The sequence below is a fragment of the Protopterus annectens genome, chromosome 2.part2 (assembly GCF_019279795.1).
Source record: "Protopterus annectens isolate FY-2018-M chromosome 2.part2, PAN1.0, whole genome shotgun sequence".
In the NCBI taxonomy this organism is placed as follows: Eukaryota; Metazoa; Chordata; order Ceratodontiformes; family Protopteridae; genus Protopterus; species Protopterus annectens.
Window position 1 is genome coordinate 811406889 of NC_056730.1, and position 12224 is coordinate 811419112.

The window sequence follows — 12224 nt, forward strand, 5'->3', positions numbered from 1 at the left end:
TAGATGAAATTGACTTACCTTCTTGTTATTTCCTCATTTTATATTCTGGATGTTCAGGACTTGTGTGCATATGTATGATATACATTGGGATATTGTAAGTAACACCCTGACCCCATGTGCAAAATAGGAAAAAGGGCATGAGGACGGATGGACAAATGGATGGATTTATTCTCTGGTGACTGTTTATGTAAAACAACATTGAAACTATCCCTGATTTTGCAGAATGTTCCTGACTTTGTTTCATATTTTGCATCTGTGCTTCATTAAATGTGTTTCTCAGACAATAAAATCTGAGACTGGCATTGAATGTAAAGAACTCACCCCTTGTCTTTTGCTCAATTTAAAATTTGGCTTTACAGAACTAATGCATGTTTGTATAAATTAAGATGGAATATTCATTCTTTGGCTACTGTTGACATGAAACAAACTTGAAATGGTTCCCTGACTTCACAGAATGTCCCTGGCTTTGCTTCATATTTTTGGTCTGGCAAGTCATTGAGGGTTGCAGTCACTAAACAGAGGGGTCCATTTGTGGATGAAAGAAACTTAACCTCTTATAGTTTGCTTATTTTTAAAGTCTGGTTTTACAGGGCTAATATTATTTATATGAAACATATTGAATGTTTATTCTCTGTTGGCTGCATGAACAAAGTTGAAACCATCAGTGATTTCATAGAATGTCCCTGACTTTGCTTCATATATATTTTGGTCTGTTCCTCATAATACTTGTGGTTTTCTGGCAAATCATTGAGAATTACAGTCATTAAGTGATGACAGACATTTGATTTTTCAGACTTCACATCCTTCAGAAAGTGTACGTTACTACAAGAAATATTATTCTAGCAAATTATTTAGCATATAAGATAAATCTTTCACTGACTTGAAAGCCTTTGGTATTCATTATTTTTTGTCTTTGTCCCTAATATTTGTGATAACAGGTTGACATGTGAAGACTTCCTCTTTGGTGCCAAATATATATGCAGCAAGTATTTGCTTTCCACTCCATCATCTGAGATATTTAGTACAGTTTGAAAGTTTCTAGCCTGTTATAAAGCTCATGTAAAGCAACATTTAAAAGTTATAATGGTGCATGTCGAAAAGGAAAAAATACTAAAAGCAGAAGCAGGGTTCCATAGCAGTTACTAACTGAATAAGCAATCTGAGAAAAGGAAGAATAAAAATTATTGGCCCGCAACTTGGTGTGCAAGAAGGCTGTAAGAGCATAGTCAAAATAAGTGAAAATTTACTTAATCTATGCTGACATTAGGAAAATAAATTAAGCTTTGTTTGATTATATGAAACAAAATAATGCTAGGATCAAGGAAGTGAAGTCAGCCCTAATCAGACATGATGAGATTGAATAACTGAAAAAGGATTAAACAGTCCTTGCATTTAGAATGGCTAGCCTGGAGGCAACTAATGAGGAACTCCAAGAATAGCTGCAGGAGTTAGAGGACAGAGACTGGCAAGTAAACTTGTGATTTATAAATGTGCCAGGAGTGGAAGGGAAAGATTGCAGATAATTTGTAATTGATAAATTCTTCAAGTTGACAGAACAGTCTAAGTGAGCAATGCATATAGACAAGGCACACCATGTCTATGTTCCCCAGAAATTCTCACTTTGTGTCCCCTGGCATATTGTGGCAAAAAAATCCAAACATACCAACATAAGAAGCAATTAGTACGTTTTCTATGGAAAAAATAGATTTTTTTTTTAAATTGGTAAGCAACGTGTGTTTGTCGATCATGATTACTCCTCTATGAATGGAGCTTAGAAAGGGAAATTACTCCCTTTGTTCAAGGTCTGTGCATTTAAAGTTGAATTTTGATCTCCTATACCCTGCTATCTTCAAGATTTATTTTTCACTTGGATTAAAAACTTTTGTACACTGAAACTCTTCAGCAGGGGCTGGAGAACTATGAAGAGACTGTGCTACAGAGCTCTTTGAGGGATGGAGCAGAGCTGCATGAATAAGGGGGCACTAAAAGATCCATGGCTGAGGGTGAAAGCTGACACTCAAACCTTTTCCACTGTTTAAACAAACAATGCAGGCCAGGCAAAAAATGGTCTTTTTCTAAAAGAATGAGGTACTTATTAGTGAAGAACCTACCCACATCAGCATAGACTGATATTATGGAAAACGGTTAGGTAGAACATGTAAAGAGGGGCACTGTTAGATCTTACTGCAAGTTAAGTAAGCTTTAAAATTTTGCATGCAGTCTCGGGGAATGGATTTTATCACCTTTATTAAATTATCACTTAAGCCATATGCAAGCATACATAATTAAAATATGTGTGTGTGTATATATATATATATATATATATATATATATATATATATATTATAAAATATATATTAATACTGCGCTATATTATAGTGTATGATATATATTATATGTAATTAACATATATTATGTATATGTAGATATTATATTAATGATATGAGATAAAATCAGCCAAATTAACATGTTTCCAGTTACATACATTATATATTACATATGTTTCTTTTCTATAACTACCATCAGTCTAGCATTATATAAATTGCTCAATTCCTGCCCTCCCTTAAAACTCTCTCCTCTCCTGAACATTATTCTGCATCTATTGTTGCCAGAATTCCCATTATTTCTATGTAATTTTGCTCCTTCCCTTTTCTACAGATCCCTTTTCCATGTTTTATCTCTGTTACAATATTCAGTACTTCAAATATTGTTGGTTTAGATTTTGATTTCCATTTTTATTAAATGCTTTTTGGTAGCCAACAGAATTAAACTTAACAAAGCCTTACTATAAGGGTTGGGAGGGTGGCCTAATGGTTAAGGTGTTTGCCTTATAAACACAAGGTGCAGGGTTTGAGTCTCACAAGGGATAATTGACTAGGCTTAAAATGGCTAACCTATGAACCTATGTCTAGACAATTCAGATCCCGTGTCCCAGTTCAAAAGACTCATTTCCTTAGTTACACCCATTTCCTTAACCAATAATTCTGAGTACTTTATAGGGAATTTTTAAATTTGCCAACTGATTATACTCCCAAAATATATGTTCCCAATTACCTTTTTCTTCCCTATCACACCTCCAACATTTGTCGTCTACCTGAGGAAAAATTTTTTGTAGTCTGTTTAGGGTATAAAAATACCTAGGCAAACACTTCCAAGCAAAAATACCAAACCTTTTGTACTTTTTTGCATATTTGAGAGTTGTACAAATATCCTCCCATTGGTCCCTTGTAAACTGCTTATCCAATTTTTCTTCCCAATCTTTTCTAACCTCTTCTGATTGATTCCTATAGTTATCATACAATATCTTGTATAACCTACTAATTATTCCTTTTTAACAGTTGCTTCTGTTCTAGATTCAAGCAAAAACTTTAACAGTGCAGGTCTTTCAGTTAGGATTCCACTATCACTTTCTCTTTGCTTATAGTCTGACATCAATCCCTGGTAGGGAAGGCAGTCTCTAGCCTGCAGTCCAACTATCTCCTGTGCTTCATCCCATTCTATCACCTTTCCCTTTCTAGTTATTTGCCCTCAATACCTTGGTTCCTTTGCAAGTTTTCGCCAGTAAATTCCAGCCCTCCCCCCCAGCTTATTCTCTCTGTCCCTATTTGCAGTCATCCCTATCAGCAAAATCCCCTTTCTTATTTTGGGCTTAGTTCTTAGAATACTTTCTGCTACTTTATGAGTATAATGTTCTGTATGGCTGTTATTTTATTAAGGATCTGTATCCAAAATCTCACTCTTTCCATATTTCTTGAATTTTTCCCTGCTTCATCATCATATCCTTTTTCACTCTGAATTATAACCTTCTGTTTAAGTATATGAGCTTTAATTGTGTAGCTCTAAAATATGCATTCAAATCAAGTAATCCTAAACCAACTTGTTCTATAGGAAGGATCACCTTATCCCACTAACTGTTGCCCTGTTCCCATCCCAAATAAATTATTTCAACTCTTTATTGATTATTGTTCTCAATAATAAATAAAATTATGCCTGACATGTATATAAAACTAAAGGGACTAAAAAATTCAAATCTTGTATCTTGCTATCTATATTCACAAAAAAGAACTTCCATTTTTCTCAGTTTTTGTGTTATCATTTGTTTAGTTTCTACCCACATGTTATTAGCTGCCATAACAAAGTCTTTTTAATCCATACTCCTTAATACTTCATATCATTGTGTCTCAATAAAATATGTGTATTGCTGAAGCAGTACATGTGTGGGTACATGATTTATGTCTATAGCATTTGTTTTATCTTCATTAATTTTATATCGCAAAACTGTCTCAAAATGTTGCACAACACTATTATGTCCTTTTCTGGATTTATCAGGTCCAAAATAATATTATCTGCGAATAAAGCCAGCTTTTCTTGACTGCTATACCAATGATATCCCTGACATTTTGAGTCCCATGTTTACTTTGCCAGTGGCTCTGAATATAAAGCAAAAAACAAAGGGGAGAGAGGACACCCTCGCCTGATTCCTCTGTTCAGACACAGCTTATCAGAAAGGAACCTTCCTAGTTTAAGGGTCTGATGGGTCTTTACCATCTGTAGGTATTATTATCTAGATACTCCCTATTTTCCTCCCAGTAAGTGAAGGCAGCCTGGCAGTTTCAGATATAGAGCTCTACTATAAGACAGTTAAGGCTAAATGGCTGTATACTGTTCATGCTCCAGGAAATCATTCTGAATGGAAGCAATGTGCTGTTGTCACTGGCTGGACCAATTCAGTTGGTGGAAAGATTAAATATACAGTCCCATGAGATAACAGGATTATGAGACCACACATTTGCAGGTCAGGTCCTTATAAATGTAGAGGAATTATTATCTAGGAGAGATTTTATCTGGTGGAAATTTCAGCTCTAGCCAACTGGCATGGCTAAATCTACAGCATAAATGGTGGGAAACTGAAAGGGAGATTTTATGTTGGGAACAACTTAGAGTAGAAGATAGAAGGATATCTTGGGCTGAAATTACATATAAATAGCAGTGTTCCCATAAACTGGATTAAGTACATGGGGTTCTAAGAATACTGGAGAAGTATGTTGTCAAGATCCAGAGAAAAGCACTGCAAAAAACTGAGATGATTAAATTGTTTATAAAACCCAGATCACTATAAGCCAGCTCAGATAAACTACTGAGCAGATTATTTAGAGAGCTGTTGATAGACACCAAAAATGCAGCAATTTTCAAGCAGTTAACATTTTGGCAGGGAGTATGGAAAGTTACCACATCTCAAAATTTTAGAATTTTCATTTGGAAGTGGACAAATACTTTTATACACCCATTCGAATAAATAGAGTGTTCCTAAGGAGTAATACATATTGCTGGAAATGAGAATGGTGACAACTAGGAGACTGTAGACACATTTTTTTGGGAATGCCCCAGTATGGCTAGGTTCAAGAGTGGCTTACAGGATTTACTTATTAGAGTTGTGGGACAGCACTGTGAATTACAAGAAGGTGACATTTACTTACACAAGGTGGGACAGCCCAGGATACAAACACATGTTGCCATAATAATTATATTCGGTTAAAATGAAATTATAGAAAAAAGTGGAAAACAGAGGGGATACCCTCTATAGGGGAGCTGAATGAGTCAATTAAAGAATAAAGAATTGGAAATAAAGATGCTTCCTACTGGAAAATGAATTTCCATTGTAGGAGATGGGAAAAATGGGAACAGGTAGTCCTTGAGCTGGAATCAGGGAACTGTGGGCACTTCTAGAAGGAGGGACAAAAAGATTGGAAAGAACATGTCAGGAGAATTATGCAGAAGACAAGAATGAATAGGAAACTCAATTAAATTAAGAATGGTTAACTTGGGTCTGAAGCCACTGCTGTAAACTGTAAGGGACAACAGTTGATGAAATGTTAATGTTGTGAAGACCCAGTCCATGTTGGTATGGATGCATAAAACTGAATATAACGGAAGTAAAGCTGTTGTGTTGGTTATTTTTTTTTTTTTACTATGTAGGTCAACAACTGAGGATACAAGTAGGGGCACCATGCAAGTGAAATAAAACAGTATAAATATTGAGAAAAAGATTAAAAAAAACAGATAACCAGCTATAATTTTAAGATAATCAGATGGGGTGTACACAGAAAAGTGGTTATAACTGAAGAGTGTTGGTAGGGGCTATCTGAGGATGAAAGTAGTTTACTCTCTTGATTGCTAAGTTTAAAAAGCCTGGCTTTGCAATGCCAGTGCGCATTTGTGTGAAATGAGCTGGAAATTGGAATAATCAATCTGCTGTGTACTGATCTGTGAACCAAACTTGAAATATATTGTGTCCATAACTACCTACTCAGTTTTACCACAAAAGACATCTGAGGTATACACAGTCAACAGTGGGGCTTTGGTACTGGATACAGAGGCTGTTTGTGGATGAGAAGAGCTGACTCTTTCATTATTAGACTAAAGAGTTATTAGTCTGTCTTTGCAGGACTAATATGAATTTGTATAAAGCAAGTTGTAATACTTTACTGTAAATGTTTTTTTTTTCTCACAGACATTTGAGGTATTGATGGGTAGACACATTGGTGTATTATAATGGTAATAGTTTGAATAGGTTCCAGTTTAGAAGGTGAATAAAAAAGAATATGAATATTTTTACATATTCCAAAAGCAAATAAGAAAAACATGGGAGACCTGAGGTATACTTAATTTGCCACTGACTTTATGTGTGTGTGTGTGTGTGTGTGTGTGTGTGTGTGTGTGTGTGTGTGTGTGTGTGTGTGTGTGAACAAAAAACACAGCTAATTTTCCAAGGTCAAGTGGAACAAAGAAAAAATCCTATGTGATGGGGTCATACACAAGGATATCAGTCCTGGTGGCGTTGTTGGGTATGCTTTCCATGTTTTCAAGTACTGAGGGCATGCACCGACATATGATCTTGATAGTAACAGCCTAACATCATTGAAAGTTGTTTACTGGACTGCGTAATGAGCAGGGAATATAAATAAAAATATACCATGGCCATGTGTATGACACTGCATGTCTCCTGTCATGTAATGGTAGGGTTTTCATTGGGTTTGTTGAGGGGATCAGGGGTGATTCCCAGTGTTTGAGACTGAGATGAGACAGCAGTGGCAGCCAATGTTCTACTCTACAGGGGTCAAGAAAAATGATTAAAATAACAAAAACAGTGTGGGATGAATACAGAAACAATCTGTACAATATGTATCACACTTTGTGAACATGTCATTTGAGATACAAAAGAAATTTGCTGAAAGAACGGAAAAAAACGGTATATGCAGATCAAACAAAGTAGCACATAAATGTTGTCAGGAATATGGTATACCTGATTCAATACTGTAACAGTATGGCTGAAAACAAGTACAAGACAGAAATAACAACTGGTGGAGCATGCCACATAGTATTGTATTTCAGGCAGCATTTGCAAACTCCAGCTTCTGTTGAGATGTGCCTTATAAGAAGCAGACTAAAATTATAATGCAATATCTGGGGCATTCTGTGAAATCATGAACAGCTGAGAGATATGTAATTTCAACTTTGTTTCATGTATAAACAGTAGCCACCAGTATTCCAGTCAGACTATCCCCATTAAGTAACAGGAATAAACAAATGAAATAACATGCTACTAGCAGGAGTGTAATAAGCTCATGACAGACAGCAGCCAGAAGAATCAGTTGATAAGAGGTACTGCTGACCCTGCCATTGTCAATGGTTAACACATAATCACCTATAAAACCAGGAAATAGTGTATTAGTACAAACTGGGCAGACAACAGCTGCAGGCTATGTGAGATGTCAGTACCCATCCTCTTGCTCACAGCCATGGGGTAATCCAGTGCTCTTTCAAATATAAGTTTGGTTATTTCTGGTCATGCTGGCTGCAAGAACCTTCCAGATGCATGTATAATACCTTGTGGATGTAGCAGGTTCCATCATCCTGTATTAATTATAGATTAATTGGTGATTTGATAAAACATACATTGGAACTCATGAGAGTAGATGAATGGCAGATCTGTATAGAGGCATTTTACAACACTGTCTGATCAGACATCTGATTATTAGACTGTGTATCTACAGTCATCAAAGCTCCATTAGGCCCAGGTGATTTGCTTCCATAAACTGGAAGGGCTGGCAGTCTGTAAATTGTTAGGCAGTCTACAGGGGAGATGGACATATTGGTGATGTCTTTGCCCAATACATAAGCAGTGTGCATTATACCGATGTATAGCACAAGTGTGATCTTCACCACATGTTCAGAGATAACTCTGTCACACAACCGCTTTACCCCGGTAAACAAATATAAATAAATAAACAACTCCATCATGTTGGTAAGCAGATTGACAGTATAGCAGTCAGGGATATGGCACGTCACTCATATCTGTAAAGGTGGATCAAATGTACTTTTCCTTATGTTTTCTGCAGATAAATCTGGATCTCCACTACAGCCTTTGATGATGACACCATTTTGACATCCATGAAACTCTATATAATGCAGGCAACAAAACTCATTATCTATGAAAAACAGCTATATAGCTCCATTCAATTACCTGTATGGTCTTTAACGTGGCTGTTTGATTCATATTGTAGGCTACATGTGCCCTAATGTGCCATTATATGTATGATGTACCTCAGATTACTGCTGTAGTGGGCTTCATGGTTCCGTTTGAAATGCGTCATCTGATACTGTGAGTCACAAAACCAAAAATTAAACTGTGATTGTAACAAAATATGGTGACTTCTGAAACTGAGTTACACATTTAAAGCATTTTTTTGCATGATGCCTTGTCCTTCCTGAACCCCTTTATGTAGGGATCTGTGCCCTTCATATCCCAGCTTCTTCTATATACCAACTCCAAACGCTCTGCATGCTGTAATAGGGGGATTTGCTCAGTCTCAGAATCAGTGTATAATCCGATTAATGGCATTTAAAGTCTTTCTGTTCTGGGGATTGCAGTTAGCTCCTCAGACAGACAGAGACACTGCGGCATTATTCTGAGTGCTCATTATGGTCACATGACATTTCACAGTATTGGAAAAGCTGAATATATAGCTATGCCTGGAAAATGCCAGTGTCAAAGTCAGATAATTTGGCTGTCTTTAGATATGACTTATTAATTTATTTTTAATTTTATCTATTTGTTGTTTAGGTAACCTGATTGGACTCAATTGTCCCTTTTCATGAGCAACCATACCTCTCAACTGTCCAGAATTTTATAGACTGTCTAAATTTTGCCTCATATTTGGAATATTCCTCATAAAGCTTGATGTTTTCTGGCAAGATATTGAAGACTGAAGTCAATAAATAATGACAGACATTTGAGTTTCAAATTAAATATGCTTTAGAAAATGCATGCTGATAGCAACTTTCTAAGTTCATAACATCAGTTTTTATAAATAGTCCCTGATTTTGGACCTTTGTCCACCTGTTATGTGTGGCTTTATCCATAATTCCTGAATTAAGAGGTTGATAGGTATGCTCGGGAGCACTGTCTGATGAAGTGATTTGCTCAGCATCACACATGAAGGTAAAGGGGAATCAAACTCTGTACTCTGGGCACATAAAGCAGCTCATTAACTGCTTAGTGCCCTAGTCCTTTGTGTCAACTGCCAGTCTTATGAGTAATGTTTTAGGTGCACTCAGATGGAAGTCATTTATTCCATATAGGTCACTGGTATAATCTCCATAGAGCCAAGTATAGCATGTGCTATGTACAAAGGTAGATGTGATTGGTATGAACATCAGCTACATGGATGTCCTAAGCAGAATAGGCAACACCTATCAATGCAATCGCATGATGTCTTAGTGCATGGAAGTCCAGCATTATACTAATTGTCAGTATAGGTCCACGGATACAGTGCATTGCTGATGTTCCTCTAAGGCCAGCTGACATTGCTTCTTTAGGCTTTTCACTGTATATCTTCACAGATTTAACTGGAACTGCATTCCCAAGCTATGTGTACAATTGCTGTAATGATACTGCCATTAATGCACGCAAACACTATAAGGGCATGCTGCATGATGCAAACCGTGGCATAATATTACTGTAGCTGAAGAATAGTGGCAAACTAATATGCAGACCTTGAGTTAGGGGAGGACATGGCTGGTGTGTGAATGGGCACATGCGCTGCATGATTTTTAGTATTCAAGAGGTACAAGGACAAAGCAAGGCATGGCATGGCATGGCATGGCATCTGACACTCTTCTTTCCATTTTATCTCCTGTTTGCACAAGAATCTCCAGTGAGACTGGCACACAGCAGGGAGTTGAGGCCCCAAAGCAGACAACATGGAAGGTAACCTGCACAGAGGCTTGAAAATGGAGTTTTGGCCTGAGTAAATGAGTCAGAGATAGTCTAGGCAATGGCCTCAAGCTGGAGTAACTGTCCTGTCTGCTTGAAAAGATAAAGGCTATTATATAGAATATAAACCCAGTTCCATTTGGTGGAGTGGCCTGTGAAAATGTCTTGGGGTCTTGGCATGAAAGATGGCATCATAACTGGGTCAGGCATCAATCCCTTACCAGACAATTTTAGATGGAGAGGGGATGCTAACATCCCTCCATACAATGACCATCTGTGTCTCTGCCCAATTATGTGGCCACCTTCATCTGGTATGTTGCCCTGTCCTACTGAACTGCTTTCCATCCTATTTCTGCATGTTTCTCCACTGTGACACCCATCTATATGTGTGACTTCCATTTGCTTCTGATAGTGAATAACCCATGTGGCAGTGTTTGGCCTTATGCCCAAACCTAAAAATGCTAGGCCAGTGCCAGAGTTCATTAAGAAGCTCTCATGCAAAGTTTCCTATTTCCCAGCTTTCTCATTACTGTCTCTGTTGCTTTTCTCTAACCCTTTCAATAGCCTTTACATATTTGTATAAAAGCAGGGTTACTCCCAAAAAACACAATTTGCTGAACCACTGGTGACTCTTGCATATGATTTCCCAGCACCATTTCTCTTGCTCTTCACTGCTTAGATGGTTACTTGGTGGTTACTACTGGTTTAGATTATATGAATTCTCACATTTGTACAATGTTAATGTAGCCATTAGGAGCAAATCTTATTTTTCTGACATGATGGTATGTACAGACATTTTGTAGTCATCACATATCACAGTTTACACATTATCAAATTACATCGCTCATGTCCTGCTATATGGCTGGTTGTCTGTGGACTACCAATTTAGTAAACATTATGTGTTTATAGGTTCAAAATATTAGACCTCACTTGTGGTAAGCAGTGATGGCCTTGGGTAGTACATTGTACTGACTCATTTACATATGTTTGATGTTCAGATGGATGATTATTGATAGGTCTACACATGCCTCTCAACTTTTTAGAGCAAGAACTCTGGACAAAGCCATAAATAATGGGTGACAAAGGGCCAATAATAGGGATACTTTTTAAATATTGCTTTTACAAATGTAGAAAGTTGATAGAATAACAGGTTTTGCATCAGCATGAGTCTGAGTGTCATTATTTTCTGACTTCAGTTCTCAAAGATTTGGCAATGATTTTCAAAAAAAACTGAATTTTATGAGGAACCAACAAAAATATAAGGCAAAAATCTGGACAGTTGAGAGGTATGGGTCCACATACTCCTAGCAGCCACAGTTGATGTATTCTTACTGCTGCTGGCACCACATTTCTTTATCAGCACTGATAATTTTGGTGAGCCCTTCAGTGGATTTGGCCATTTTGCCTGAGCAAGTGTGACTCTGGAAGTGATTTCATTTAGTAAATGGGTGCAAGGGTGTGTGGACTTGTCTCCACTTTACCCAAGGCAGTCTTTTTAATGTTTTTGTTTCATAATTTAATTGAAATGTCCCTTTGATGAAACAGGACTCACTAAAATCATTGATATGCACCTCCTTGTTTCTATTGTGTATCAGTATATTCAAGTAATAGTTGCCAATTTTAATTTCTTCTGATTTAACTGACATTTGTGTCACATATGTGTCTCTGACCGTGGTTGTGGCTTTGGAGTGGTGCTTTCTCAGTCATACCTGTGCACAGGTATTTTTACACTGTTGAGATAGAAATGTTTCTGTCCTAGTGGCATTTAGACATATCTTAGGTTTATAAAATAGGGTATTCTATTGGCATGGGAATACTATTTTTCCTGAAGCTTGGCATTTAATGCTGTGTTTGCTGTGTCAGGTGTGAACATTTTGCTTATGGGCTATGATGCTGGAGTTCTTGGCAAAGCTGCTGATATTCTGGACAACTCCTGTGTATAAGGTTA